The sequence below is a fragment of the Gallus gallus genome, chromosome 1 (assembly GCF_016699485.2).
Source record: "Gallus gallus isolate bGalGal1 chromosome 1, bGalGal1.mat.broiler.GRCg7b, whole genome shotgun sequence".
Taxonomy (NCBI): Eukaryota; Metazoa; Chordata; class Aves; order Galliformes; family Phasianidae; genus Gallus; species Gallus gallus.
The window spans coordinates 46,307,729-46,334,910 of NC_052532.1; the positions used below are offsets into that span (position 1 = coordinate 46,307,729).

General features: G+C 37.6%; 1 long non-coding RNA gene and 1 other non-coding gene across 2 annotated transcripts; both read left to right on the forward strand.

The window, feature by feature from the left end:
- The first annotated feature begins 271 nt into the window (after positions 1–271).
- LOC121110859 lies at positions 272–20,971 on the forward strand. The gene is made up of 2 exons (XR_006932896.1): positions 272–663; positions 18,987–20,971. It is a non-coding gene; the product is annotated as an uncharacterized LOC121110859 (long non-coding RNA).
- Positions 5,976–6,066, forward strand: MIR1691 (microRNA 1691). Its single transcript, NR_035184.1, has one exon. It is a non-coding gene; the product is annotated as a microRNA 1691 (primary transcript).
- Positions 20,972–27,182: the final 6,211 nt, after the last annotated feature.

The following is a 27,182-nucleotide window of genomic DNA, read 5'->3' on the forward strand; positions in this document are numbered from 1 at the left end:
TCAGTGCCTCTAAATGTGTATAGGATTTCTTCCCATGTACGTGAAACCTGAAACACTTTCCTTAACAAAACCAGAATGATGTACCGATGTTCTCATGGTTGGTTTTTTTTTTGCCTTCCCTGCCCCTCCTTCTCTAAAGCAGGAGACCTCTGTAAAAAAGTAAAGCACTAGTAAATAAAGAGTTAAAATGAAGGCAGGCTCACTGGTTTGTTGAGATCTGTCAGAGTCTGAGTGGCTGGCTACATATCTGTCTGAGGAACAATAGCTACCTGTATTCTGCACGGGCTGCTGGGCAGGCACTAGCAAGCGGGAGATGGTCTGCCTCTGCTAGAGCCTCGCTAGTGGGAATCCCTACTGACAGCCCTGCTTCGCACTGCAGAGGGGGGAAGCAGAACCTTGTCTGCTCGTTGACGAGGGACAGAGCTTTGATCGCTCTTCTCCAGCCCTGACTTGGCCTGAGGTTTAGCCCCAGTCCCGAAGTCCGCGGGCTCTCCTCACTCCCGCACGCACCCACTCGCACACACCCCTTTGCCAGCAGATCCGTGTCACAGCTGTAACTGAGGCACACAGCAATAAACATAGCAGAACCAATCTCCATGGTGGCAAGAGGGGGCACTGGAGGTGACAACAATGGAGAAGGATCTTTCTGCTGACAAGTTTTAGGTAAGAGAGACTATTTATACCCGCAGACGCGTATTTTATAGCCTTCTAAATAAGTTAGAAATTGCTAGCTTTCAAATGTGCCGGGTTATAGAAGTGTTTCAGTTTACTGCAGTATCCAGGCTGTTACTAGCTTGTAAAACTGTGCTTGCATGCTTTGTGTTACGAGACTGTTTGCAGGAAGCAGGCAGGGGTTTTGCATAGAAGCGCTGGCTACTATAGTTACGTTCTTAAAAATAAAGCATTTCTAACATTTGTGTTTTTAAAAGTATCTGTGAAGATGCGTTTTGACTGAGTTAAAATTATGCTTAGCTGCAATAGATGTCCATATGCAATAAAATGCTGTGTAGCTGATAGTACACATGCAATATTAAAACAGTGCTCTCTCAACCCTAATTTGTAATTATTTTTACACTCTTAACTGCACTGGGGTCAGAGAGTTTTAAAAATTAATGAGGTTCCCTGCTGAGTTCAAATAGTATAATCTACATGAGTTGTTGCTGCGGAGGACTGAAATTATTTCTGCATATTGTTATTGTAGGTGTAGAACTCTTATTTTAATCCACCGCTTTTGAACATTTTCCTTAAATGTCAGTTTAGGCAAGCTGCAATAGGAGGGGAACGATTATCCGTTTTTAGTAACGACAAATTGTGTGCGGGGAAAAACAGGGCATAGAAGGACAATAATATGCAAACATTTGTGAGATACGTTTTCTGATCTCCTATGTCAAATCTGTGTTAAGTTCCTGCAGCTGTGCGCAGTGCTACCTATTTACAAATAACTGCTGCTCTAGGGAGAGGGAGAACAACAATACCTGCAGCTTAATGTGCAAAGGATGTAGTTAGTAGGCTGCCTGTGTGTTTGCAATGTTAAAAAGTATTGCTGGAGTGCTTCAAAATATATACGAGAAAGAATAGCAATAGTGTGAAAAGAGGCAATCAAAACAAAATGATGTACCGTGCCTTTTCCTGGAAATGCCAGACAGATAGTATCATCGGCACTCCTGGAAAGTTGAATTTGCTGAATATCCTCAAATGGATGAACTGGAAAGGAAAAGGGGAGGGAGCTGTTTACTATGTGATTTCCATATTGAAATAATGACAAAGTTTCATCCTGCGAGATTTAAAGAATTGTTTATATTTATTATAATCTACGGAGCATTATGTTTAAATGGGAATCATTTTGAAGCTGAATATACTGCAATCAGCACTAAAGGTGCCTTGCACTCGGTCTTCCATTTGTAAGACCCACTCTGAGCTTCCTGTGATACATTGTCATGTAAATACGGTGCAGCAAGGGAAAGCAGCACTATGGAGATTCAATTTACTTTGAAAGTTGTTCATTATGGAAGGGATGAATGTTATTTATTTGATGTGAATCAAAGGCTAGAAATGACTTTTTCACTGTGAAGTCTATTGTGATGGGTGCAGCGTGATCTAATCTTTTTAATTTTGGCTTTCACACCAGTGGAGATGAAAAGAGATCTGAGCTCATTTATTGGTTGCTAAGTCTTACTGGAGGCCTAAGTACCATTCTTGGTTGCTATGGCCAATCTGACCTCAATCTATGCAGTTTTAGGGACTTAGCAATCCCTTTTTTATTTAGGAGCATGTACCTTGATTTATGTCCAAAATTGTGCCTGAATGTCTTTGTCTACAAGTGATAAATGGCGGTGTACAATTCATCAGTTCTTACAAGTAAACACTGCTGTCCCACTAAAAATATGTTTTGTTCTGAGTTAATGGTATGGAACAAGCCAGTCTCCACAAACAGCTATCTTTTATTGTAGAGAGCCTCTGAAACTTGGAGCAAAGTGAAGGAAATTGGCATTCATCTTCTCTTCCATTAGCATTTCATTTGTGCTCTCTGGTGATGAGACTGGATGTCAGCTGACAATGAAAGGCTACCGTTCTGTCTCCCTGCTTGAATATATAATCGATCAATTATGAATTTATTTATTCTGTACTGATATTAAAAAGTCAGGAATACAATTTCTCATGCTGCCTGTCTGCTGCTTCATTATTACTAACTGTAAAAACATTTGCAGTCATATAAGCTGTAGCTTGGCTGTAGGACATTCCCAGTTTCCTAGACAAGTTCCTTGTACTCAAGTAATATCAGATATTTGCTACTATCTGACATGTCCTGCTTGTGTGGTTCTTACTGGCACTTAGTCTTTCACGTGCATTAGAATTTCTTTCACTATGAATTGTTCTAACAGGTAATTAAGAATGTAGAGGAGTTTTTAATAATCTGAGCAGTAATAATTTTGTTGTACCAAAATTTCTGGTAGTCACTCATAATGTACGTACAACAAGCAGATGTAAAAATAAATACAGAATAGCAGAAGCTATTTTTAATGAAGTATTAATAAAATTATATGAAAAGTTTGTTAATACACTTTCTAATAAATTGGCTACTACTCCATGGAGAGGAAAGTCAGGTCAATTGTTTATCTTAGTACTTGACACTTTATTGCTTAAAAAAACAAACACAAAGCCATTTGCTCCTTAATAATGTAATGAATGTCTCTGCAATAGAGTGCAATGTAGCTAAGCAGCTGTGGAGCAAAAATAATTCAGCTGTGCTCATGTTTAAACTATTACACTTGAAGTAAAAGTGGTATTTCCCAAAAGCTATTTTTTTCATAGCTGACTTTCAAGAATAGGATACGAGTGAGCCTTAGGATTTTTACTGAGCCCACTGTGCCAATTTTTTTTGTCTTCCCCAGGTGATTTTTAAAAATTTGAATCTACAGTGGTGACAGATTTTCTCAGTGTACTCTGTAGATAATAATTATCAGATTAAATTCTCAAAGAAATGGAATTTGCAAAGCTTTTTGGAACTACTGAGCTGCCTTTCAGTGTTAGATTGATAGCTGAGTTTGCAGAGGCAGTTCCTTGGGGTTTGTTCACAATAGTGCTATTGCTTCAGCTCTTCAAAGAGCAGCAGTTATTACTAGCTATTCCTACAAATGGTTTAAGCGGCAAGTGACAAAACTAACCTGGATGTTCCTCTTGAAAATGTTCTTTAGAATAGTCAGATGTTCATACACTGGCTGTTTTTTACAATCAGAAACTGTTAAGCAAGTACTGCTCACTTTGCAGTAGACTTTTTGAATTTTTTCTTTGAGCGTAACCAGAAGAAAACCAGAAGAAAAGACCTAAAGACTACTGGATGTTTTAAAAATGGTTTTGAAAGAGAAATGTCCTAGAAAAACACATAAGAATACTAAGGAGATGATATTTATTTTGTCTTTGACATTATTTCAATGCTTGGTGCTTGTTTTAACCAAGTAAGGAAAAATAGCTAGTTCTTTAATTTTATGGAAAAAAAATATTGGTAGCATAATGATTAAAGAAGTTGCATTGAATGGTACGTATATTTTGTCTTATTTACACCAATATTTAAGTTAACTAGTTTCAGCACACACAGGCAGACATTGCTTTTGGAGTAAGTGTAGAATCAGGAGACATTCTTTGTTCTTTTCACATTTTGGTTTTCTATATACAAACGATATCTGAAACAGTTTCTTTGGAGCTCTAGAATTCAACTTACAAAAGGAGAATACAGAAATTACGTCTTATTTCAGTCATGCATAATACAACAGCACTTATTAGCCTGCAAAAATATAACTGCCATCTCACTGGAGAACAAAAATGTGATAGAAATATATTGGTGCATTTTCTGGGACTCTCTTCAGTTTATGAAACAAGTTTCCATTACTGGTGTTACAGTTTAATTTTTGTAGCAGATTTTCCATTTATTAAACATTATGTAAGAAAGATGCATGAAATTGCAAATTGTTGCAGGAAAAGAGGAAACCTTTTTAAGCTTCTTCTACTGCGTTGTCCCCTGTGAATAAAGTCAATCATTATTCTTTCTCAGCAACAGCTACCTTATCGACTATCATATGGTCCAAGTTTTGAAGTAAAGGTATAACATTGGAGAAATCTCTATTTCTTCTTTCTTCTCCTTAAAATGCATGGTTTTGCATGCAATCTTGCAGATAACTTGTAGAAGGTTTGGATATATACAGTACAACCTTCCCCTTGACAATATTAACTAGTCTTGTATCTTGGAAGTGAAGTAAGAGAAGAAATTATAATACAACGCATAAATTGATGCATACTCATAAATCTTTTTTTTTTTTTTTTAATTTCCCTCATGTTCTTTATGAGATATATGCATGTTCTTTTGCACGCACCCAGTATCAGCAAGCTGTGACACGTAAAGCTGGTCCATGTGTGTTTGCATTTTGGATGAAGCCAAAGCGGTGTATGAATTAATTTCTTGATTTTACCTACTTGGTACAGGGCTACTAATTTATTCTTGTGTCTGTCCACTGGACTTCAAGTACTTCTCTCTCTCTTGAGATGTCTCATTGACTTAAATGTCATGGGAGTTAGAAGTGGAATCTGAGTGACTTGGCTGGTTTTTATTTTACCTGCACGAAAAGGCTTTAAAGTTTGATACTAAATGGCAGTAGTTCAAATCTTTTTAACATCTGACAGTTCTTGACCGAGGTATTGCCAGCATGTTATCCATCTTCTCCACTGGACATCTTTCCTGTCTTTGATATTGTCTGTATATCTCTTTACAGGCAGAAGATGCCTGAGAACAGAGTCACTGGGGTGAAATAATCCATTACTGAGTAGAAGTCTTGCACACTTAATGAGAGAGGGGTCCTATTAAAACTAAGTATTAAAAATATTAGGGGTATTAAAAATAAAAAGGTAGTTTCGTAACTAAGTCCGATTCTGAGCTCATGATCAGCCTTAATTTTTGGTACCTCTCCTGTTCGTAATTTAATTTTGCACTCTATCATAACTTCTAAGATTAATGTCTGTGCTTTTATATATAAATGTAGTGTGTGTGGTCAGTACACATTTTGTGAGAATTATAGCTTTAAATAACATCTATTTTGTTGAAATAATAGGGCAAACTGAATAAACTCTTAAGGTTGTCTTGAATATTGTTACCCGTATTGTTTGTTTGCTTTAAATCAATAGGTTCTGCCAGAGCCTGGCTGAGTGAGAGCAGCGTTCTTTGTCTCTGTGCACCAATTTCATCATCTTCAATCATCCTGATGATACTATTGACCAATGATGTCAAATGTTTTCAGGCCCCAAACACTGAGTGATATGTAGGTCTCCATGCCAAACGCGAGAATGCAGCCATTGCTATCTCTTTGGCTGGAGACCCTCGGGGGCAGCTGCTGAGTAACATGACTCCACTTGAACTGCGGCCTGAGCTGTCCCACACTGAACTGCACACAGATGGCTGCTGGGATCACCTGACGGCGAGTCCTCACTCAGCTGCCGGGTGGCTGTGTGCCTGGAGCAGCCAGAGCTTTTGAAGTAGCTCAGCTGACCTGGGCCTGCAGTGCCCCCCAGAAGCGCTGGTCCTCCCTCCTCTTTGTTGCAGAAATGACTTCTGAAGCTCGCAGACCAGCTGAAAGCTAATCTGTCTTTTCTTTCTTTGGTAGGGTTAGCTTTCAGGCAGATCAATCGCCTGATCCAGCTGACTGCATGGCTGCTCAAGCCCCAGTGTCAGTGCGAGAGGCAGCTGTATCACACCACAGATTTGGGGAGGGCTGCTCGGCCTCTTGGCATGTGCAGGCACAGGAGGAGATCTGTGAGCTGCTTGTAGAAATGAGGACCTGGTGCACTGCTCTGCCTTCCTTGCCTCTGTGCTGCCTGGGGAAAGAGCCACCCACCTCAGTGGTTTCCCGCATCAAATACTAATGAGTACTGGGGTGTTTTTTTCTTTTTATTATTATTATTTTTTCCCCTCTACCCTTGTTGATAGGTTTGTTGTTGTCTTGATAGTGTTCTGATACAGATTTTCTTGCCCTAGCCTGGAAATGTAATTTCTTGCAAAACTAAATAGATTAGTCCGTAGATCTGTCTCCTAGACAAAGATACTATTCCCATTGAATCTGAATGAGCACTAAGATCCCCTTGATTCCAGATTCAGTTTTTAATGCCGTCAGTGCTATTCTGTGAGTAAACTGCAAGCAAACTGCTGAAATGAGTAGACTATGTCTTCCAGAGGTGTCTCTGACCTCTGTGGGCTTTTCTGTGGCTCATCAAGGTATTTCCTTCAGATTTGTTTGCTTTTATTCAGTCTGCAGTTATTGATTACATGGATTCCATCCCTCTCCTTTAGAGAAGCAAGTAAGCTTGCACTTTCATTTCTTGTTGGTAATTCCTCAAGCACTTCCACAAAATCATCTTTATCTTCAATAACAGCTGTCATCCTTCCTCTAGGCCTGCAGCATCAGAAAATGGTGGCAGCGTATTCATTGCTGATGGCACGGACTTGAATCTGAAGAAATTCATTTTTGCAGTGTTATTCTCAGCTTCTGGCATTACATTTTTAAATATTGCTGCATAAACTGTACCATTTAGGCAGCAGTGTCATCTGAACCAATAACTCGTATAGCAATCTTATTTTCATTACTTCTTAATTTCATCATCTCAAAATCTAAATTCCTGTTACTCCAGCAGGACTCTTGCATCTGAAAGCAGAGAGCTGAAGCCCCAAGGCCTTGACTTGATCATCAACTGAAAGCTGTTGTTTTGGAAACTGAGCTTCTTGGTGGAAACTGCACCAGTCTTCATTTTGACATATAACTATTACACTTACTTAAGTTTCCATAACTGAGGAAATACAGCAAACTAAAACAGGGAATGTGGTGAGAGCATTGTAAGTTTCTCCATCAAACAAACATTCTTATCTTGGCATATCTCAGTAGGATTGTTGCAGTGTCCCAGGCAGGAACTGCACTGTCCTGTACCAGGAAAGCTGATATGAGAAGAATTTGTTTTTCCTTCTATGATGAAAATGCAAATTCACACTTATCATTCAGTGAAATATGACAGGCATTAAAGTATAAAAATCCATATTACTGGGCATTGTTGCACCACAAATTAAATCCTTGAAATATTTTATTGGAAAATAAATTATTTACTGCTAAGCCTAAGAACACAATTTTAGAAAATTGCTTTCTGGAAGAAGGAACTATTAAGTGCTTTGGACACAAAATTTTGCCAGTGTAAATATATGTATACTGATATTGTCAAAAATAGCAGTCTTCCTGAGAAGTAACTTGAGAGATCACTGCTATCTGTATTCAGTATATTGATTCAAAATTGTTACTGAACAAAACTGACATTCTTCCTTTCAGTTCATCACCTTCCATATCCATGAAATTCACTTAAAATTTAATATTTGTACTCACAGATTCTTCATATCTAGAAATCCTCCACAACTTTAGATGTTACAAAAGCCTGTTATGCATAATGTATTCTTGCAGTATGGTACACATTTTGATTTTCAGTTTGCCCTAGCATTCCATTAAAAACTATAGATATGGAACATCTGTAACTTACGCATTGTGGGTATAGGTGTGGGTATAGGTTACAATTCACTCACATGCTAATCATGTTTGTTACGCAATCCCTAGGCCTACCCACACCTACCCAACCTCACAAACTGTTCTGTAATGTATAGTTTGATGTTTTAATACGTACATGTTTCATGCAGAGCTTGGGGCTTTCTTACGGTGGAAAAATAAAAAAAAAAAATCAATTCTATTTCTTCTAGATTGTCAGGTGAACTGGCATGCTTTGGGATCATCTCTTGAACAGAAAGTGTCTGGAGGGCCTAGTAGGTACAAAGAGGAGGAATCATGTTCAGGTATTATTGCAGCACTTCTCAGACGTGTAAGGATAGTCCTTCCTTTCTTTGGATTTCCACTGGTTAGATTTTGCCACTTCATATTCCTCAATGAGTGAGTGTTTCCATAGGCTCCCTTGTTGTTAGCAAGTTGCTATCAGCCTTTATTATGTATTTGTATCCATAACCAACTTCTCCCATTCAGGGTTTGCCCGAGAGAAGATGAGATTTATTTTAAGAACAATTTGCTCTAACTGAAATTAAGCTATGAGAAACCATGTTGAGTGACTGTCTCACTGAACATGCCTGCTCCTTTAGATCAGAGGAATTCACCATCCTGTGGTTTTTAGCAGTCCCCTTGGGCAGTCTGTAGGGAATAACATCTCTTGCATTTGACTAGTCAGTTAGGGTCACCTGATGACTCATGACTGTCATCTCAATGTCACTTTTTTGGTATGTTCCAATAGGGATAAAGGTGGTGCAAAAGTGGTGGCTGATTTTTACCTTTAAATGACAGATGGTCATTAATTTGCATAACATTTAAATAAAAATAATGAATAGCAAGTTCTTTCCCTCTATGAGATGAGTGATTGACATTGGAAGGAGCTTTCTTCTTCCCAGATGAACTTACTAAACAGAAAAATACTATAGATGAAAGGCCTTCAGAGTGTATCTTTCCATGGTACATATCATACTAAACACCACCACTGAATATTCAGACTGTCGTGTGTTTTTTTTCCCCTATATTCTATATTCCCTGAGGAATATGAGTGGGAGCCCCCACTATACTTTTCTAGAAACAGAAAAAATGGTCTAAGAAGTGAAGAAGTCCTCTGCTTAGTAGCCAGCTGCCTTTTGCTACACTGATAATGTAGATAAATGCCTTCCCCCATTTAAATGATTTTCCAGCTTCTGCGGGTTTTAGTTAGAGATCTTCATCCCAACCCACCTATGAATTTATCTGGATGTGATGGAGAAAAGGGAAGATCTTCTGTGGAAGCAGCTGTGGTTTGGACCAGCTACTGCTCCAATCTGTTCATTATGATAGAGGTAACTTCTCTGTTTTATATATCTGCTTTCCGTATGGTGAGACCAGCATTGCAAGCCTTAGCACTTAAGCAGTGCTGCCGTTATCATCTACCTGCGTGTCCAATGGGGTTTGGTATCGACTGAATTTGAAGACTTTCTGATAGAGGCAGGCAATGCTGCGGTGATGGTTTCTATGGAAACAAGTGTGAGATGAGAAGCAACTAATAAGAGCTCAACTCAGCCAGCTCCTGGATGGTGATTTAAAAATACGGACTTTTAAAAATAACCCTTTACCTTATTCCCCCCCCATCTAATCTTTGTTTCTGAAGAAAGGGATCAGAAAGGCAGTGGGTTGCTAGCAGCAATGAATGAGAGCTCTCACTCATCTCTTTCATCTGTTGGCTGTCATGCAAGAGCTGTAAGTAGCAGTTTACTAAAACTGGCTGCGGGCTTAGAAAGCGTGTAGTAATTGTAATTTTGGACTGGAAGAAAACGTGAAAGGCATTTTAAAGGTGTTCTTCCATTCCTGTTTTCATCCCTTTGAATTCAATGACTTCAAGGGTGGCACAAAGGCACTTTCTAAAGCGTGAAGTTACACTGGATGCTAACTCTGTCAGAATGTGTGTGTATCTTGCTGCATGCAAAATACTGTTTTGTATGTTGTACCTGTATTGCAAACAGAATCTAGGTCTGTTATTCCTTTTAATCTGTTTAGTTCCTTTTTATCCTTCCTTCCATTGACCTTACATGGACAAGTTCTGATTTGTACACCCATAATGATTCAAGAAAAATTATGTGAAGGTTTTTTCAAGACAGATCTTGGAAGCAGGTTATTATGTATCAGTGAAAAGGGGAAATATTTATGTAAATGGCTTAGATTATTTGTATCCCCAGAGGATTTAGGAGATGGGAATTTCTCATATAAAATTAAAAGCAGATACAACAGGTCATAGATGGTGTAAAGGCTGAATTTAGTGCATTCAATCTCATGCTGGATTGATTTTGCTGTTGTTCTATTAATCTGGCTCTTGGCTTTTTGTATTAACCTTTATAAAACAGGAACTAGATCAGATTGTGACTTAATCAATTTTAAAAATCCAGAGAATTTTAAACAAAAAACATAGTGATGCCCACAAGAGATGGGAGCTACAAAGCTCAGCGTTAAATGGCAGGTTCCATACGTGCAGATGCTGAACCAGAAGGAGGAATCCAGATAGTTTATGTTCTTGTAGGTCCGTGCAACTCTCTTCAGGCTCAACAATCCCATCCCATCTCATCACGTCCCATCCCAACTCTGTGGCTAATGCTTTGGGAATCCTGGGAGGTCTTGGGTAGAAGTATTGAGATGCCTTTTCTGTCCTCTTGAGCTTGCAGACTTGTTTCCTCTCTCCCTGTTGTGCCTGGAGTGCTATTAGCTCTCCGCAGACAGTCCTCCATCCAACAGGCATATCTGTGACTCCACTGTGTGATGTGGTTACTGATTTTGAGAAATAGCTCAACAATCTGGCGTAACTGGGTGATCTGTCCGCTAAAAATGTCACTGGTGAAAGTAATTCAGTTCTGTGGAAAGGAAAAAAACTCCTACACCTCCAAAAATAATTTGAAAATCTCTTTATTCTTGTAAGTGGGGGCAGAGGATAAAGTGGACACTTAAATATAGGAGAAAGTTAGTTTGCTGAGAAAGGCTGTGCTTTCTGTGCCCATTTAGTAAACATTTTTTTACACAGGGAAAATTCAGTTAGCTTAGACAAATGTTAGCAAAACCAAAGCTCCCAGTTATTGTCTATAATGTTAACAGAAAGGATTTTAATTCACCTCCAAAAGCAAAACTTAATGGATTTTAAGTTTCCATTTTACAGTCGTTTCTAATTTTCTTTTCTTTTCTTTTCTTTTCTTTTCTTTTCTTTTCTTTTCTTTTCTTTTCTTTTCTTTTCTTTTCTTTTCTTTTCTTTTCTTTTCTTTTCTTTTCTTTTCTTTTCTTTTCTTTTCTTTTCTTTTCTTTTCTTTTCTTTTCTTTTCTTTTCTTTTCCTTTCTTTTCTTTTCTTTTCCTTTCTTTTCCTTTCTTTTCCTTTCTTTTCCTTTCTTTTCCTTTCTTTTCCTTTCTTTTCCTTTCTTTTCTTTTCCTTTCTTTTCCTTTCTTTTCTTTTTTTTTGTGGGGCAAGAGGAGAAAAGGGAATAGGGAGGAGAGAAAGGAGTAGCTATGTCTTATTTTAATTAATAGTAATTTAAGTATGAGCAATTTTCAGCATCTTAGCATTTTTCTAGACAAGAAGAAAGTAGTTACTACCTACTATGAGTTTTATTTTTCCCTTTGAGGTACTCCACATTCCTCTGGTTGACTGTAACGTACTTAAGAGTAGTGTTTGCAGACTTAGAGATGTAACACATGCTGATTTGTCCTCCCAGAGGCATGGTAGACTCGATGTGCAATTTTTGAAATACTGTGTTTGTCGCTATTGAAAAACCTGAAAACAGTAGTTCATAAAAAAGGCCACACACATCAGTTTCTAGTTTGCTGTTTTTGCGTATAGACACAGTTATGAATGTAGAATACCATAAAACATGTTGAGTGCTGCAATTATTTAGACACCATAACGTTAGAAAGCACTTTTCAGTAGGTTTTTGCAGTTATACAATTATCACTCTGGTCATAGTAACTGCCTTCCTCAGCACTGTGCTCAGAAGGACTTGTTTGGAGTGTTTTCTGGAGAGGCCAGGACAAAAGTAGGCTTATCATACTGGCAGTTCAGAAAGTAGGTCCTTTCCAGGGACACTCAATGACGTTGAGTCTTGCAAGTGTGAAAGATCTCCCTGGAATTTGATCAAGGTACTTCAGCTCTTTTTAATTTTTTTAGCAAATTATAGACTTTCCTGTATTGCCTTTTAAATCTTCCACTAAGTGACAGCAGTGAAAATATTGCCAGAAGGATTGGTAGACATACCTATCCATTTATTGAAAATACCTGAGACTTTCTGGAAGTCTTGTTTTTATTTATTTATTTGGTAACACTAATCATCACAGCATCTGAGCATGATTTTTTGAAATAGTCTTTTCTGTTTTCTTTTCTTCTTGTTAGCTAGCCTTGCTGGCATGAATTAATGTTGAATGTAATATATTTAATGATGTTTATTAATATTTAGACTAGTCCAGCTGGCATGAGTCACACTCATAACAGTTTTGGTATAATTTGCTTAGATAGTAGTATAATAGGTCCTAACACATGTCTGTAGAAATGGAGTGCCAATTAATGGTAGTGCTGTAGCAGGACACTTCGGGGATGGAAGCAAATATTAGCACTTTCTCTGAATGTTTCTTTTGGAATGAAGAGTTAGGAAGCGATTTTACAGCCTTGGTTCTGTTTCTTTGCTGCTTTGTTGTTGTTGTTGTTGTTGTTTGTTAATCCATCCTTATGAGGTTCCCTCTGTCGCTTCACCAATTTCATTGTTCTTCTGGAATGTTGCTGTCATGTGAAATAGTGCCTATGGAGAGAGAGAAAAGTACCTGGAGCTAATCCCACTCATCCCTCATATTATTCCTCTTCTGCGGGGGTGTCTATCCATGAGTATACGATAGCCATCCATGAGCATTTGCAACTAGGTTGTTTCAGGCTGAAGTCAGATTTACACTGTTTTTATAAGAGAATCACTGATGATAGAGATGGAAAGCAACCTGTCAGATGGGTACTTCTGTGTGATTTTTTGTTTGTTTTTCTTTCTCCTCCCTACGTGTAATTGTATCTTTAAGTGCTTTTTCCACTGTTTAGCTCTAGATGTTTTTAGAAATTTTACTTCTTGCCATGAGGACTGTTTCTTAGCTTAATACATTTCACTAACTGATGCTGTTTTCTACTGTTCAATCTTAATTTTTTTATTCTTAGTATTATTTCATTAAAACTAACATACCTCTCTGCAGCACACTAAACATTTAATGAATCTGCTGAAATACTGGCAGACAACTGTGTTCCAGTGGCCATTGGTTCAGACAACGAATGCTCAGTTAACATGGACTGTCTCTAATTTAAAAAAAAGTTGTCTTGTTCTGAAACTTCGCCCTTCTTCATCAATTTTCATTTCTTCTATTTTCTTCTTTTGGATAGGGCTCAGGGAAAATGCACTTCATTTCTGCGGAGCTTTTATTTTTTTTACCACTTTTGAACAAGATCTTGAGCCTCCAGCTTTCTTGGGACTGAATGGATGTTTTGGGCAGGTTACAGTTACACTAAAATGAAGGAATTGATTAGCAGGTGAAAGGTCTTCCAAGTGTTTGTTTTAATGCTCACAAATACTACGCCTAATTTAGAAACCAGCCATAGATATAGCTGTTAGTACAGGAAAAGAGAAACTGAAAGCCTTGCACACCAAAGTGATGTATCAGTTGTCTACTGGAGCAGTCACGGATCTTCTGGAAGGAGAGCATCAGGAGAAAAGCGGTTTCTCTGAAGAAGATATTACCATTGTATTCACAGCAAATGAGAAAGTGGGAAAAAATTGAAACAAGGAGAGGGTGTGACAGAGAGTGAGAGTTGTGTCTCCTATGGCACAATATGTTTGGAGCTGGCTCTCTTTCCACCAGGCCGCTTGCGGAGAAGGCAACCAAAGAACAGCTATTTAATGTTTCTTTTGACTGCCCAGTAAAAGCAAGTTTTGAAACCCTTCGTGGCAGCTTGAACCTGGGTTGTATGACTCAGAGCCAGAGGACATTATGGAGGACCAAGTTTTAAATCAATTAAAAATGAGATTAGCAAGCTTCATGGACAGTAATGTTCATGGTGGCTGTAAAATACTGTTCAGATGTGGCCTGCTTCTATCAGTTCTTTATAAATCATTGATTTAATAGAAAGTAGGAGCCATATGCCCTGTTCTTCCTAAACAGCCTGCTCAGTGTCGTGGTCAAGGACAGCATCCTTGACTAGTTTTTTGCACATTGGAGGCCTTAGATTTTTCCTTTGGATAAGTGAGGTACTTGTTTCAGGGCATCCTTAAGTAGATTTTCACATGGTATTATTCAGGCTCTGCTCTGGCTTGGTTAAGGATGTAATGCACAGACGTTCAGTAGGAATATGTAATGAACAGGGAGGTCAGGTCTTTTACTAGGGTCTTCCTCTCTTTGAACAGCTTTGCAGGTCTCTGGTAGGAATTGAATTATGTATCTACCATTGCACACTCAGCTTCCAGAACAGATGCAGCTGATGTTTCCACATTCTATATCTAGATACACTGTGCTGCAATGTTCCGTACTGCTTCTGTGATGGTTTGTGTATTTAAAAGTTATATCATAAACAGCTTCAACATGCCTTTTTTTTACGTGACTATGTGTCAGACAAAGATAGATCTAATAGACTCTGACTATCTTTCTATTCCTGGTAAGGATTATGGTTATTTCCATACTGGTAAAAGGAGAGTACTTTGGTTGAATAGACTCTGTGTAGATCTTGATTTCATGTAATTAGGGAAGAAACAAATACCAGAAATTACCTCTTACACTGCCTATTTTTCTGAGGTTTCTTAATAGATGGCAATCTCAGACGCTTTTTGGAATTAGTCCATTATAGCATATTTGAGGCTTATATTTCAGGCTTATGGTAATATGTTGATTGTTTGTGAAAAAATGTGTCCTACACCTACTGAATGTTACTATTTAGGTCTTCGGGATTAAATTAATGTTTACAAGTGTACCTTAGTCTATTCTCCACTGCTTTTAGACTTTTCTAGTCTCCTTTCCTGGAAGAAATAAAATAAAGCTGGGGAGATGCTGGCGGAGGCAGGGGGAGGGTGGGGAGAGAGATTAACAGTGCTGAAGAGAAGTAGCTATTTGATTTTTCTTTAGAGGCTTAAAATTCCTAAAATATTTTGAAATCTAATGTATTTAGTAAAGAGAAAAAATGCTAATGATATTATCATTTTCATTTATGGATAATTCTGTTTTAAGTTCTCTTTTCCCAAGAGTAGCTTTAAAATTGGTACTATCTATTCCAGGAGAAGAGAAAGCAAAGATTGCTTTCAGACTGGGGGTTGGGACTTTAAGTAAAGACAAATCCCTGAAGAGCAGAACCACTTGTTCTGTTCAGCTCTACCTTAATTGTTTTGAAATGTTTCAAGAGATGTTATTTTATGAAATGCCATTCATCACATAAAAATGTATGTGAAATTATTTTTAGAGTATCAGTCATAAGAGTTCCTTAAATTACTAGTTCACAATTTGACTTGTGCCAAAAATTTTCATAAATTGTTGGATGAGCATTAGTCCTTTGGTGAAGCTGAATCATACTGAAACATATATATCATTGGAATTATATCTGTACAGAATAGTACAATTTTGATGGAGTTATCCTGGGTGTATACTGCTTTCTAAGATTATATGCCTTGATCCCAAACTACTGGAAAATATTTTCTGCTTATATTAAAAGTGTAGAGATATTAGAATTCCAAATCCCAGGAAACGTATGTTTTGTCTTTTTCTGCAAATCTTCTTGGTACACAAATGCATGTGATGTGTATCCCTTGTCTTCTAGGATTCCATCAGCTAATAAACACTGTTATGAAATTTTACTGTCATGATCAGCATTTTATATCTGTAAGGCAACATTCAAGTGAGTGAAATCTATAGATTTATAAGGTGTAAGTTTATACGTTCGGTCAAATTACAGATTTGGTTCCTGAAAATTTGTCCTCTCCCTGGAAGAAGAGCTGAAAGAGTGTGCATCGGTCAAAAAAAGCAGAAGTTCCCTAGCACCAAAGATCTTAGCATTTTCACAGCTCTTCCCAGCTGGATTTCAACCTAATTTGGCACACATATCATAGTTGACCTCAGACAGAATAATTCAGATGTTTGAACCTCTTAGATGTGTAGCCAAAAGCAAGCTGTCTTGTTGCATGTATTTTTAAACATCTGCAAGCTGAGCTGGAAAGCAGAATGCAAATTCTAGGACTTGAAGGTACCTGTGAGGTTATGAGAATCCCTTCAGGACTGTGGGGAATCCTGGAGCCTATGAACACATGCTTTTTCAGGCACACTCTATTTAGAAGTTTAGTATTTGCTTTAGTTTCTAGTAATGCAAGCACAAATGACAATAGACGCAGCTCATCAATAATTTAAAAGTAAATGCACAGTCTGACATAATATCTTTTGTTGAACCTTTTAATGCATATCTCATGAGGACTAGAGAAATTATCTCCTGCAGTTTGTATTTCTGTTATATTCTGCGATGGGAATAATTTACTGTTCATGTATGAAAAAGAAAAGAAAAAGGTTTCATTTGGTAGCCAGTTGTTTCTCTTGGTAGCTCTGTTTTACTGACTGAAGTATATTACATGGACAAATTACATTTGCAGTACAGCGCAGAGGAACTCCCATGCCTCTTAGTTATAGGTAGGTAGGGTCTAACTCCTCCACTCATAGTCACTTGGGATTTAAGTGGGGAGTCTGAGGTTAGCATTTTGAAGCCATAGGTAAATGAAAAGATGTCCTGATTGCTGTAGCTTGGTTGAATATTGTATATGTGTCCTATTTTCACTGCGCAGTATTTTTTGCTCCATTCTCTGACCATGATTTTTAAACACTGTGAGGATGCTTGCATTTCAGCAGGGTGTCCTACACTCACCAGTTAACCTTTTGAGGCAGAACTGAATTCTCTAAACATTGATTTTTGAAATACTTATGCAGTTGCAGGTTTGATTCCAACAAGGGATCATTTGGTCCTTTATAGAGCCCCCATCCTAAAGCACTCAGTGTGAAATCTGTTGATATTTTCCTGTGGAGGTCATTCTCATAAACACTTGCTAACTCAGGATTCTCTCTGTTACAAAAACATGTTGTTGCTTTTTTTTCTTCTTTTCTTTTTCTGCCCCAAATTGATAACCACCCCGTTCTATTAGCTTTGCAATGAAGTTGCATTTCAGTGGCTGATGAGATGGCTTATCTCTGAAGTGATTCTTAAGCTACTCTCAAAGCTTTGAAAAGTTGCATACTGCTTTGAGAAACATTGCAGACAGTGATTAATACAAAAAATATCTCTCAAGGTAAGGAAATGGATGTGTGCCATCATAATTCAGATGATTTCTCATCACATGGTAAAACAGCACCACATGTTCAGTAAGCTCCAAACTTCCCTTAGGCTTGCTCAGACCCAGTCTATAATGTCCTTTGTGACAAAAGCTGTTGTTTTACATAGGTGAAGGTATGAAATACATGAAATTCTACACGTTTGTGAATTCACTTCATCCCCATTCAGGGTTTGCTACTACTGTGTTCAAAGATGGAGATGCGCTGTCATCTCTCTGTTGCAAACCCTCTTTAGAAAAATCTAATGCTTTTATTATTGTTTTTGTTAAAGTATTTGAAATAGAAAAATATTTCGACCTGGGAAAATGGATTTTCTCAGCTTTGATTCTTAGCAGAGGAACATAGTGGATAGCTTCAGGAGGCAAAGTTGCCATGTATATGGTTTCATATAGCACTGGGGTCATGTGTGCCTCAACGTCCTCAGTTATGAGGCACACAGCACCTGCTTCGCTGAATAGTGACCTCACTGATATTATTTGACTAAGCTATGCTTGATAGCCTGGCAGTGATAACTGAACATAGTATCTTTTGCAGTCAGTGAACATGAGGATTTGTGGTTTTGATCTTTTTCTCATCTATGCCAAGGGAATTATCTGTCTTTTTCCTCATGAGTATAATGCTAGCCTTGGGTTTGGAAGCCTCAGGTGGAGTAAAAGGAGAGAAATAATTGAGCACTGCTGCATAAATCAAAATATCCAGGAACAAGATTCAAACAGAAATTCAAGTGCACACTGCAGCATGAATACTGCAATCACCATATTTAGGAATGGTGATTTGGCACATCAGAAACCCATAGTAGGAGATGACCTTAGGTGCTGAAATTTCAATTGAGGGTGATATGCTGTATTAATTTTCTGATCGGGTATGTTCTAGTAGGTCCAGATACAACCATCTAATCAAGAAGAAGTCTATTAGAATGGCACCCTTATACGGTCAAAAAAAAAAAAAAGAAAAAAGAAAAAAAGAAAACAACAACAATCATGTATTTTGGAAAGTGCTAGTGACCAACAGGGCTGTACATCATCTGGGAATATGGAACTTTCCAGAGACTGACAGTTCTTCTATGGTGCACTGAGAAGCTACTGCCTTAGCAGTCTTTTAGGAGAAGGGACTTTAGGCAAAGAGATCTGTTGCAGTTTTTCAGAGAACAGTAGCAGTTTATTTCGTGTTTGGTTGTTATGTTTTTTTCTCTTTCCTCTCATAATTGTGACATTTGATTAACTCTGAAGTTTTTGTTGGTGTCTTATGATAAGGTAAAGTGTTTGCCTTCTTGAGTGTAGAGGCCATTAAAAAACTAATTTGTCGATAAAGAGAAGAAAAGCTTGATTCATAACAAGCTTGAAGGGAAACTGTATTCTCCCTGGAAAAAAAAATAATCAGAGGACTATCGAGTGAAAGCTTTAAGTAGAGTCTGTTTGGCAGGATGGCTGTTCTTGTGTATTTGTGTCATGTCTTAACATCGTGCTTGTCACAAAGCAGCTCCAGCACAACTTCAAATGAGGATGTCACCCATGGTGTAGAAAACAAACTGTATGCTTTCTGTTTCACAGGTTTTGCTGACAGAGGCCCAGAGTCGCCAGAGGCCATCCTCGGCTCACCACACGCCATCTTTCTGCAGATGGTTGGGGCTGGTGGGGCGATCGCTGCCGCTCCAACATGGCCTGCACCTCGAGGGACTCCACACCAAGCACTGCAGGCCTCCGGGCTGAGACACAGGTGTGTGATAGCACAGGGAATGTGACGTGCTATTGATTTTATGATAATGTTTGACACGTAGAGTGGGGGTCACATTCTGGTGTCAATTACCCTTAAGACGTGCACCATGCTACAAAATGAATGGCAATGCTTACCTTCCGTGGAGCATGCGGTCTGCTAATACACATAGTTTTAATTTGAAGATTTTGAAATTTTAGACCATCTCTTCCTCTTGCCTTGCAGAATGGCCCCAAATGATTATTAAAGTTATAATATAAAGGTAATTGTTCTGCTTTGTGTTGCTTTTTGTGGGAGTCTCAGGATAAGAATAAATGTCCAGGCTGACCAGCAAGGCTGAATGTTTAAATCCAATCTCTCCATTCTGTGGCACCTTGCGAAAACTCCCTCAGCCTCTCTGATGACTTTTTAGTGAAGGCCTAGTTTCAGACAGTATGTATAGAAAACACTAGTAAATAAGTTCACCAGTTCTGATAAACAATTAGTAATTGACCGCAATCAGACAAGTTCTGATAAAATGCAAGTCAGGGCATATACATTTATTTACGAATTCCAATATGTTTGTTCAGTTTTGATTTCTAAGCTCTTAGGTTTGCACTCTGGTACAAGGTGAAGATTTTATTTGTAGTTTTATTCTCAGTGAAAACTTCATGCCTCATATCTACAGACTGAAATCCTCTATTATTTTAGCCAAATAATGGTACATAGGGAAAAAGGCATCCCCACTCTACTCTGTCAGTGTATAAAGTTTGATGCTGTGAGAACACTCTGAGATTTGCAGAGTCTGCTACTGAAATGACAACTGTAAGCTTCACTGTGAAGAATGCTGTCTGTGTAGATAAACATCTCATTAACATATTTTATTGCCTGACAGATAATTCACATTACATGAAATAATTTGATTGTTGTTTTTCTGAACTTGGAGGTAGGACTGGAAGAGTCCAGGGCATAAGATTTCCATGGTGACTGAGATAAACCAGCTGTAGGAGTTGAGCACAACCCCATGCCTATAGCTGAACCTGTCTGGGATGAGACTAACTCTCACTGAAATTTCTCTGGAGCTATCTCTTCCTGCCAGTCTTTTCCTTGTTATAGATGTAAAAATAATAATAATATTAAATATATATATATATAAAATAACAAACAAAAAAATCAAAGCCAACAAACCAACCGAAAAACACAAACCTCAACTAATGTTCCGAGTTTTAGGACAGGAAGTGTGCTATTTTCATAAAAACAAATATGTTTTTAGAAACAAATCCTTTCCTTTGGCTGGAAAAATGATGCTGTACTTCTCACTTTCAGTTTGCCTTGTGAGCTATGGAAACACAAAAATGTATGTTGTACTATGATGGTGTATTGTGCGTTTTAACCTTAAAGGAGTGGCTTAGTCCAGCCGCTCTAGAGTAACCAAGAACTGTAGAGATACCAAATTTGCAGATTAATATATACTAATTCTTTTTAGACGATTCAGAAATGCTGGCTTGTTCTCTTAAACTCAAATGGGAGCTACTTCCTGGTGTTTTTCTCAAGTTTTGAGCAGGTGATACAGTCCTGGCTTAAACAACACAGATGTTTGTCAAACATCTCATTATATTCTTTTCTATTACTGCATATTGATTTATATAAGTGACTGTTCTGGCTCCTTTAATGACTACTTCCTTTTCTTGCTGTGTTGTCTTGCAAGGGATCACAGGTTGACTACCCAGCCACTTCAGTGATATTAGTAAAGGGCTAGAGATACACTGAAATATCTATTTCTATAATGAAATATCTCCAAACAATGTTAAAAAAAAAGAAAAAGAAAAAAAAAAAGGAAAAGAATTACTCTTTTTATGCTTGAAGAGATACAATACTGACCAGAATCAAGGTTATTATTAAGATTAAGACAGTGGACAAGTATTGCTTGAAACTATGTTAGCTTTTCATATAGTACCATATTGTAAAATACCACTCTACAACACCCTTCTCGCTCCCTCCCTCCCCCCCCCTCCCAAAAAAAGAAGAAAAGAAAAAAAAAAAAAGAATTATAATATGGCTATGTACTATTTTCAGTGTTCTTTGATTCACAAATATTTTCATTTCTTTCCTATTAATCTGCCAAGCCTAGAAAAATAGATATCATAATTCAGAATAAGTTACTGCATATGGTTTTAACAGGGTTTTATTCTGAAAGTACTATTTATTTTCTTACTGACAAGATGTTTTTCAGGCATAAGTTTAAATGTTAAAGCAATCTAATTGAACAATATTTTTATATCGCTTATGCTATTGAGAACATATTATATTTTTCGAGAAGCTCTGAAATTTATACCAAGTTTTGTTTACACATGACTCTTACCCAACTTTTACTTAATAGAATTCTCTGGTTCAGTAGTTTTCAAAGAAAAAAAGAAATCTCTAACTTTTTTTTTTTTTCCACCAAGGAAAACAATAATGAGAACAGTAGAAACTTTATCTGGATCATAAATTTCTTTTCTGTTCATAGGAGATGCAAATGCCATTTGTTTCAGTGTGTCAGCAAAGTCATATTGCGGATTATAGTTTGCTTGCAGTTTCTGATACAGAAAATTATTTTAAGGTGCAGTTTAGGCAGTAAGCCCGCAACAGTTTATTATGTTGTGAATTTCTGTTGCTTGTTCCTATTGTGCAGGTAATGACTTTGGAGGTGGAGAGTAAAATGAAATTCCCTGTTGAGTAGATAAACATCCATTTATTACTGCTTCTCTAGGTGCCAAATTATAGACTAGTTGATAGTGAGAACCTCTATCAGTTTTTAGCCTTTGACTCCAGATGAGTGAGATAATCACATGACTCATATCTCTTCCAAAGAAAAAGCACCTCTTCAGAAAGAGTGGTTGAAAGACTGTTGCTGCATTATTAATAAAAATAGAGGGAACACAGAATCCGTGATGTCTCAGGATGATGAGGTGAGACTTTGAATTGTCCCATAGGAAACAGCTTTATTTTATTTATTTTCTTCCAACAGGTTTTGCATTTCCTTTGCTGCCAGAGGCAGCTGTAATGCTTTCAAGTGTGGAGTACAGAATGCAAATAGCAGCTTTACAGTTGATAAGTGGTTAGAAATGTTTGGTACCACAGAGTGACAAACCTGCTTGGAATGTGTTAGCTCATACACACATTTCTACTTTGTAATGCACCAGTTTAGACTTCCTGGGTAGCTTTGGCAAGTAGGGAATAATGTGCAGCGACGCTCACACTCTGCTAATGTCAGCGCTGGCAATGAGGTGTGGTTAGTATGGTACTTAGGGCAAGCACCAAAAGAGTGGTATTACTTCCGTTAAAAATAAATTGCTGTTGCTAAAGGATAACGTTGAACCTCAAGTTGATGACAGATGATGTCATTCAGTTATACAATGTAGAATTAACAATTAGGAATGCTTAACATGTAACATCAGCACTTGTATTTTGAAAATTTGGATTCGGTGCTGTAGCAGCTCTGCCCTAGGAACAATAACTACTAAGTTCTTCTGGTAATGTTTAACAAGAGCTACGGGACCGATGGCACCTAGCCCATGTGAGATATGAAGAGCTTACAACTGCCTGTCACTGGTACCTCTTTCAAAAGGGAGAACTTCTCTTCACAGTGTACTGCACTTATATTTCTTGTTTAATGGAAGTAACTTTGTTCAGGCATATGAACACATTAGGTTTATTTCTCTGCCGTTTTTGAATAACAACTCAGGATGACTATACATAAAATGTCTTTCAACCCATTAAGTACTTCGCTACTTCAAAAACAATATGCATTCAATAGATGATGCAGAATTCACACCAAAAGCAGAGTGAAAATCATAAACCAGTGAAGGGGTTTTCTTCAAGTAATATTCATTTAGGAAGATAAATGTACTTATTGCCTTTTCAGTGATTTTATTAGTAAAAACTGATAAGGGACTGTTTTATTTTGAAACCGGCAGCACTCCTGCACAAGTGTTAAGCGCAGTAGGCAAGCACAGGTTTAGTATATGGGCAGTAAAGAAAGTAGTGCTGTGGAAGTTAACACTATATGTACAGTTGTACATCACACTCCTTTAGTTGGTCTGACTTTCGTGCAAGTCCAAAGGAAGAGAGCTGTAAGGACCAGCAAGCCAGAAAACCTGCACAAAACACACAATTTTAAAGAATTAGGATTCTTTGTGTGCCAAATAAAAGACTGAGTACTTAAATTCAAGTACACGAAGGGTTGCTGCGAAGAGGAAAGGAGTAAGATTTCCTCTTTGTCTGCGAGGAATAGGGCAAAAATTATAATGGGCTTAGATTGCTGTGAGGGATATTTAAGTTAGACATTAGGGAAACCTTCTAAAGGTAAGGTTAGTAAAGGATGGCAGCTGATTATTTGGAGATACTGTGGAATTTCTACTGTAGGCCTCAGGAATGAGGCAGCATCCATCACAGGCAGGTTGGTGCTCCTTTGTGGGAGAAGGATGCATGAGATTGCATCCTGACATCACTTCCCATCCTACCTCACCCAGGTCTGATTTTATGCTGTTTTGGGGATTCAGTGAGGTCCGAAAGTCAGAAACAGCTAATCTACCCTAAGCTGTTTTATGATTGTATACCTTATTTTACTCCTGTTAGGACACAAGATAAAGCTCTAATATACTTTACACCAGTAAGTTTCCAGAGATTACTTTTTCCAAGAAGGGTGTTAAGAGGATAGTCAAATCCAAACGAGATTTGCGTTTGACTTGTGAATGTGCAGCTTGTCTCTTTAATATTATTTAAATCCTGATTGTTGTGTTCTTTCACAGTATTCTTGGTGCTTGTGTTGTGAATGAAGTCTTTTTTTATCATTTGAAACAAAATTTGCATATTGTCACTGGGTAAAATTCAACCTCAGAAATTCATGGTTTCAGTTCCAGCTTTATTTAAAGAGGATTTGATAAGATTAATTAAAATGGGTGTTGCAGAATACCCTTCTGGTTTTATTTTATTCTTGAATATGGGAACATAAATAAAGTCTCTTTTATTCTGAGTTTTTGTGGCATCACATCATGTCCCACATCAATTAAAAATTTTGTTCTCTAGAGAAAGTGTTATTTACAACACAGTCCTACAGTATTTAAAGTAATATAAATTGTCTGGTCACAGCTGATGAAGACATTGTTTTCTAGAATAGATAGCAAAGTTCATCAGAGCATTAAGGATGGTATTCTTGCTATCTCGTATGTAGATACAGTCTAGACACTTGAATAATCAGCAGAGTCATTAGAGTGTCTGCCTGTAACAATACCAGTGCTGGTGGTGAGAAAACAGAAATATTTCTTGCTCATCATTGTCTGTCTTTCACGTTTGTCTTGGCAACTGATTTTTCTTGCTTAGATATTAATTTGCCCTACTTGTGGTTTGTATTTCCGTGTCTTCTTTTCAGTTCGATTCAAGAGCTGGAACGGGAAAATAGTTCTGGATCTGTGTTGGTGTATTTCCACTGAATGATAACAGAATTAAACTGATTACATCACTGTAGAATAGAAAAACACTCTTTTAGCAGAAGTCAAATCACTGTCCTTCACAAATGTTTATTCCTGCATACTCTTAAATTTGGAAAGAAAAGACCAATGCAAAGTCTATCAATGCTTTTTAAATAGAAAATTTTTGATTACATTCTCAGGCTTCAAATAGAGCGGTGGTCTTTCTGAGTATTAAAACAGAGGCTTACATGGCTCCTACTTCTCTTAAGTCTATTATTTGAAAAGTACAATTAAAACTGTATTTTTCCTGCTGCTGTCACCATGCATTTGTTCTATGGCAATTTAAGAAGGGAAATTTGCTTTGAGTCCAACAGGATGGGGCTGAAGTGCTACACATGAGAGAGAATACGTTCTAGTGGGTTTTTAATAGATTGAGAAAAAATACTGTTTGTCTTACAGAAACAAGTAAAGGGCCTCCTGTGACACATAAGATTTTGTAAGCACGCTGAACTGGCAATCAGCTAATCTCCAGTGTCAGAATGATATCAGTAATTGGATCCCCTATGAAGCAGCAGCAGTCAGTGGTGGGTGGATTGTGTATATGCAGTGCAATGGAGGCAGCTGAGTTCTCTGTGCTCAGCTGTGAGGTTGTGGGAACACAATTGCAACACTACCTGGAGAATTGAGGCAGGTTTTTAATTACTGCTTTATTGAATTATTTGGTATTATTTCTTGCAAAGACGCAAGGAAGCACCATTTGAGAATACTAATTTCTACTCTGTTAATCATGGGTGGTAGCACCTCTGTTGCATGCTTGTAACCTGCTAGTGTACTTTAGTTTTACATCAATCACGAAAGATGCCACTCTTACATTTTTGTAGTTAACACAGATTTTTGAGTCAGAAATGACTTTTTAACTGTATTTGTGATGTTATGATTGAAAGTCACAGGACATATTTCAGCTTTACAGAGCAGCACCATGGGAATGCCTTGTTGCTTGAGAACAAAAACAACCCAGAATGTAGAAGGTAGAAGTACGAAAGGATTTTATTTTTTGTTCAGTGTGTAATGTGTAGGCCTATTTTGGCTCAATTAATCATCAAAAGTCTCTGTTCTTCTGTGAGTATTTTCACCAAGAGCAATAACTCCTACAAAACAAATGTCCTGATATTTTTGAAAGAGTGTTTTAAATATGTATATGTATGGTTTTTGCATCTATTTGATGTTTAAATTAATTTTAGACACAGACATGGATATAAGGGATGTAAGATGCTTTCTCTTTTAACTGCCTCAGTCCATACTCCTGTGAAGTAGTCTAGCATGTTTTTCAAGTCAGCTATGGCCCTAGAAGGCCAACTCTTTAAATCACTAAAGTGCCAAATAAAGGCAAGCCTTTGAAACAGTATGAAAATGGTTACTATCATCTAATGTATTTAGCATCCGTGAACTGAACAACAGCTTTTGAAACTGATTTTGTTCCAGCTTTGACATAATTTCCCCTACCTCATCACCTGCAACTGTTCCTGGCACTCAAATGAGTCAGAACTCTCAGAACATGTTTTCCAATCTTATGTTAAATCTGAAAGACCTCAAAGTAAGTCTCTGTTTGAATGATTTCTCTTGAGTGGAATTAGAAATTGAGAATGTCCCTGTGGGGAATATAAACAGGGGGAATAGGGAATTTATACACATGGGGATATGCAGAGGGAACATTTTAAGTGAGATTTTATTTATAATAGATGTTTGTGCGTTCTACATTTAAAATCTATTTTAATAACTTCTTATGAAATCAGCTTGGTTTTGGTGTTTGACCTCCAGCTTCAGTGTCACTTTGTTTCTTACTTTGCTGAACAGCAGCAGACATAGGGGTGGAATGGAACTGCATCTTCTCAGTCATACGCTCACACTGTAACAGAAGCAAGCTGTTATTGCACACAGTTAAAGAAAGACTAAAATTGACTTTTTAAAAAGATGAAGGAAGGCTGGTCGAAGCCCAGTAAGTTTTAGTAACTTCTGAGAAGGCAAATATTGATCTGATTGGGCATAGAAAAGGAGGGTGTTTCTTTGAGATATCATCACAAAGGGAAATTCATCAACTGTTCCTGAAGTCACTCAACACCACAGTGTTTGAGGTTTAGTATAGTATATGTATTTTTGTACACATGTATATGTATATAATATACGTATTTTTCAAACTATTAATTCATTTTTCTTCCATGAAGTTGCACAACCGTTTTGTAGAAGTTCTTTAACCAAAATCATTTGCTACTGGTGAGCTCCATTGCATTTGTCTTTTCTGCCCTTTGTAGCTAAATAAAATTAGCTGTATTGGTCTAATTTTATTATCTACCCAGTTAATGCTACACACAACAGTAAAGTCTCCCCTGTTAGACTTCTTATGGAGCGGAGCTTGTCCTTAGCCTACCTTTTCTGGGATGCTCCCAATGGAGCGTGGCTTCAGACTTTTAATTTTTCTTTTTCCTTTTCCAAACTCCTGCTTTTGCAGATGTAGTTATGTGATTTCTTTAAAAGTTGTTTTGTTTCCAAACCACTGTGGGCTGCCGTAGTTTCCCTAGTCTTATTTTTTTTCTCCTCTGACTT